Genomic DNA, 5,357 nt, shown 5'->3' on the forward strand with positions numbered 1-5,357 from the left:
GGTGCTGGTGCTAACCGTGCTAGGAAGCTGCAACCTCAGTATACGTGAGTTTGAAAGACATCTAATACATAGGGGCTTTTATTTCTATTTTATTTTATTTTATAAATATATATATGGTCTCTGGGGCTTGTTTATATCAATCAACATTACAGGGATAAGGTTCACTCATTTTGGTGCATGTAGCCATTGTCCAGGTGTTTTCACTACAGCATAATATTCTATTGTGTGAATGAATATAACACAATTTTCTTGTCTGTGTTGCTAGGCATTTGGATTGTTTGTCCTTCATATTCTTCATCTATAAAATAGGGGAAAAGAAATCTTACCTCACAGAATTTCTGTGATTTACCTGAAACACTGAGCCTGTGCTTGGTACAGAGATTTTAAAACCTAGCCAACTTGTCTCTTAACTCTGAAAGGAGATAGAGATAGATCCCAGTGGCCTAATAGACAGTAACTCCAACACCAATGTGCAGGATAAGTTTCACCTTTGACTTTCTCCCTCTGCCTTTGTCTAACCCAATGGCTCTCAAACCAGGGTAATTTTTGCCCCGCCCCCCTTGGGGGGCAGTTTTTGCCAATGCCTGGAGCTATTTTTGATCATCACACTCAGGGGATGCTACTAGCATCTAGTTGGTGAAGCTAGGGATGCTGCTTAATAGCCTACAATACAAAGAACAGTCTCCACAACAAAGAATTCTCCAGCCCAAAATGTCAATGGTACCAAAGTTGAGAAGACCTGAGCTACCCCCTCTTGTGTTTAGGGGAGCCCAAATTGCACCTTGAGGACAAGGGGTAGCCCTTCAATCTGTGCACTAAGTGCAAGAGGTGACTGTTTTGAAGAGACTCTGTCCTTGGCAATTGTAAGAGGATGTGTATGGAGTTTACACAAAGAGTATGTCTTATAGGGACTCAGAGAACATATCAAAGTTCTTGCACAAGAAACCCAGGTTACTTTCCTTATTGTAAGTATGACCTCCCCACTTGTTTTCATTTCACTGTGGACCCCAAAGCCATGTCTCCCCGCTCAGTCTCCCTATACCAAAATCCATGCTCCACCATTCAGCTCTCCACACCAAGGCCAGGGGGACGTTTCAAAACCCAGTAGTTTTCATGTCACTGCCCTGCATGTGGTTCCTCAATGCCTTCACATCAGCCCTGCACCAAACCCAGATGCCTCTGTCCAGCACACAAGGCCTGACGAGGGCAGGTCACTGTCTACTGCTCTGACCTCAGAGCTTACTACACCTCTGCCCAAGCTATGCCTAATGAGCAGTGTGTTCACAAGCCCCATTCATCTGTATATGTTTCCTCTGCCTGGGAAGCTCTTCTTTCCTGGTTTTTAACTGGTTAATTCCTACTTGTGCTGAAAGACTCAACTTTAGTATCACATCCCCCAAGAATTCTTCCCTGTTTCTCCCCAGGCCCTGCTGAGTTCAAAGCACCCTATGCTTGCCTGTACCCCAGGACTTAGCCAGTGGAATGTAGTAATTGCCTCTCTGCCTGTCTCCCCATCAGAGAGTAAGCGTCGTCCCGAGAGTGAGGCTGAAACTTCTGTCTTCTCATTCCTAGAACCCATCACAGTCTCTTGCACCTAACAGCTATGTAATAAAGCTTCTTGGATGGTTGAATGGATGAATGGAGCTGCTCTCAAAGATGAAGAAAGTCAGCTGATGAGAATATGACATGAACCAGATAGCAGTGAGAATAGTGTGTCACTTCAACTTAGCCATGCTTATTGGACAGTTAAATATCTATATGGCATGGAAGAGGTCCCCAAGGAAGAGGAGCACACACATCAAGGGAGCACTTGCATGAGGACAGAAACATATTTATTCCAGGAAAGAGACTTGAGATGATGTGGCAAAGCAGCCTTTTTCCGCTCGATGGCAGCAGCAGACAAGAACCCAGAATGTCCCCCTCTTGTGCTCAGGAGGCCTTCATTTGGGCCATTAGGGGACTGACATTTCTGATGAGTTCTTTGAAGCATAAGCAGGTGGCAGGTGATGGGGCAGAAAGGAAGATTCTAAGTGAGAATGAGCTTTGGGGAGGGCAGTCAAATTTTCTCTCTAGCTGGAGGCATGCGTTGCAGGAATCAGTGGGCTGGGGCCAGTTCAGCAGTCAGCAGGCTTGGTGGCAGCAGGCTGGCTGGCTGTGGCCTCCTGGGTGGTGTGGGACTAATGGGCTTGGCCTCAGTGGGGTAGCAGGGAGTGGCCTCTGAGAGCTCCGCCTTGCAGAGCGTTGAATCAGCATAATCCGGTTGGCTGGAAGTGGACTTCTTGCAATCCCTTTTGCAGAAGTCAGCGCAAGGCACGCAGGAGCGGACTGGGCGGCAAGAGACAGAAGTGACACGTGCTGGACGGCGCAGGATGGAGTACTATGGGCGAGGGCAGGCCGGGTGGTAGGAGATGGACGTCACATATGGCTGCCTGTAGGTGATGGGTCCAGAGCAGATTGGGCGATAGGAAACTGAAGTGGCGCAAGGTTGTTTGCAGGAGCTGGGTATGTAGAAAGTTCAAGAGCAAGTTGGCTGGCAGATGGCAGATGCAGAAGACCCCAGGGGGCAGCAGAGAGGTCAGCAGGATGTAGGTGGGCAGGAAATGGGCTCACAGGAGATGGACCAACAGCACTTGACTACGTAGCAGGTAGGTTGACATGGCCTGGACGCACAGACACTTGCGGAGCAAGGGCTGGGCTCAGAGCAAACAGATTGGCAGATGCTGGAGATGCAGCAAGAGGGCTCTTGGCAAGTGCTGGAGACAACGTGGCTTGCAGGGGCTCGGAACACAGAGGACGGGGCAGACGCAGCTGGGCTCACACACCAGAGAAACACACGTGGCTGGCTGGCAGATGCTGGGCTCCGACCCAGATGGCTCACAGGGACTGGAGTCGCAGCAGACAGACTGGCAGCTGTTGGCCACAGAGCAGACAGAAGGACAGCAGCCAGGTGTGGGGCACACCAGCTGACAGCAAGCGGGCTCACAGATCACTGGCTTGCAGGAACTAGGCACAGTGCAGATAGCTGCACAGCAGCGGGGCTCACAGGCCACTGGCTGGAAGCGGCTGGGCTTGCAGAGGACGGGCTGGCAGGAAGTGCGTGCACAGAGGACTGCTTGGCAGGAAGGGGCCTCACAGCACACAGGCTGGGCACAGCTGCTCACAGGACAGGAGGGCCGACGGCATTATGAGCCACAGCTGGATGATCTGTAGCTATCTTAAGTCACCAGTTGCCATGTCTGGCTCCGGCAGGAACTGGGCAAGCTAACTGGCTTTCTGCAGCTCACCTCCGTGGAGCAGAGGGAGATGGCTTGCATGGAGGGTGCATTTCCGAGAACAGCAGTTTCCAGACACGGTGGAGGTGTCTCTGCTCCCTTGTGAGAGCTGAGAGGTTGCTGCCTGACGGGGATAGCTCTCCAGGGCCCTCACTTTTATACCCCCATCCCTGGTATGTGCTGTTTTGAGCCCCTGCATCCTTTCCTCATTGCTGTTTGGGCCAGTTTTCAGAGGTACATCTTATTACGTCAAGGTTTATTGATCTGGAAGTTATTTATCTACCGATAAAAAAGCTGTTCGTTTATTGACTTGTTAACTTTGGGATCCTCGAAGCTACAGGTCGTCTTGGAATAAGCATCATTGCCTCCAAGCTGAATGATCTGTATTTCTGAGCATGCTGAAGAGAGGAAGAAGAAGGAACTTGTAATTTAACCATCTTCTAGTTCTTTGCACCAGGCCTTGGGCCAGACACAGGGGATGCCCACATGAATAAGACCTACGTGCCCACTCTCATGGATCTCGCTCTCTGGTGGGCAAGCAGACTCATGCAATGCCATAATAAACTCAACAATAGACATAAAGGGATTATCAGAGAGGGCCAGTGATGATCTCAGTGGAAGAGGGGATATCTGGGCTGCATTTTAAATGCTGCACTTTACAACAATTTTAAACCACCAGAAATCCCATGAGGCAGGGACTCATCTCTCCCCATTATAGGTGAAGAAAAAGAAAGGGGGTTAGAATCAGAAAGTTTGTCACTTGCTAAAGATCACACACAGTTTGCCCCCTAATCTAGGGCCACTCTTCTTCGTCTTCACCATCCTGCTAGGACAGACTTTTTTCAGGAACCACGTGTCACAGACTCAGTCCACAATGCTGTCCTCCATTCTGTTCTGTGAGCAGCTCCCCCTAGAACGCTGGCTCTACCTATCCCTGGAAAGCACTTGACCTAGCCTCTCTGCTTCTCCTCCCTCCTTTCCTTCCATGCCCCACCCCCCCCACCTCAAGAATTCAGTAGACCTCCAAAATCTTTCTTGCCTTTGGTGATTTTAGCAGCTGCTAAATGAAAGACACCTCCGAGACCCAAAGAGTAAAAAGCAAAGACAAGCGGTCTTTTGCAAAGACATTATGAACAAAAGCAAAGAACATGAATGCTTTCTCAAAGCATTTTGTCAATGCTACCGCTTGAGACAGACATGAGGAGAAAATGAACCCTCGGTTTCTAAACACCAAGGCCTGACATCCTTGCTGAGTGAAGGACTTACCATGTTCTTTCAATATCAGTGCAAAAGGCAGGCTCTCCTTTGGAGAAGCTGGGCTATTGTGCCAACCGTTCATTATCCCTTCATTCATTCATTAATTTATGCAGTCATTCACTCAATTTCTCTTTTATTCATCCATTCAACTCAGTCTTCACTGGATCTGTGTGAGGGATACAAAAAGAATGACTTGTAATTCCTGCCACAAGGAGCCCAAGTTTAGAAGAAAGTTACATACATAAGTAATTATGGTACAGTACAGTACAAGTGCTACAACACATGGGTACATACAGGGGCACCCAGGAGAAACACCAGCATGGTTTTGGGGAAGTTAGGGAAGCTTTCTCAAGTAATAGGATGGCCACATTGAATCCTCAAGGAAGAAGGATAAAAAGGGATGGTAAAGGTAGGAAAAGAATCAGCTATGGAAACCAAAGACAAGAGCGTGATACATTCTGGGAGCAACAAACGGTCCTATAGACAGGATGAAAAGTACAAGGGGACAGGATGGGACAGTGATTAGACTAGAGTGGTTATCAGGCACTCATAAAAGGCCTTGTGGACCATGATCAGAATTTGGGTTTTATACTGACCCCTGGGATTTGTAAGCAAAGGAGTAACTTGACCAGGTTTGACCTTTAGAAGGTCTCTCTGTCTTTGGAGAAGGGATTGGAGAAGGAGGGCAAGTCTGAAGGTAAGGAGACCAGGACCCTTTTGCCATGGATGCTCGTCCTGGAAAAGCAGAACTAAAAGCTGGATGCCCTGTGCCTTTTGCTGCAGGTAGAGGCTGCCCTAGAAGGTCTGGTCATGTGACTCCTCCCAGGT

The 5,357-nt window shown here is 48.7% G+C and overlaps 1 pseudogene; it reads right to left on the minus strand.

Moving 5' to 3' along the window:
- Positions 1-2,114: 2,114 nt before the first annotated feature.
- Positions 2,115-4,611, minus strand: LOC131747062 (keratin-associated protein 16-1-like; annotated as a pseudogene).
- Positions 4,612-5,357: the final 746 nt, after the last annotated feature.

The sequence above is a fragment of the Kogia breviceps genome, chromosome 19 (genome assembly GCF_026419965.1).
Source record: "Kogia breviceps isolate mKogBre1 chromosome 19, mKogBre1 haplotype 1, whole genome shotgun sequence".
NCBI lineage: Eukaryota > Metazoa > Chordata > Mammalia > Artiodactyla > Physeteridae > Kogia > Kogia breviceps.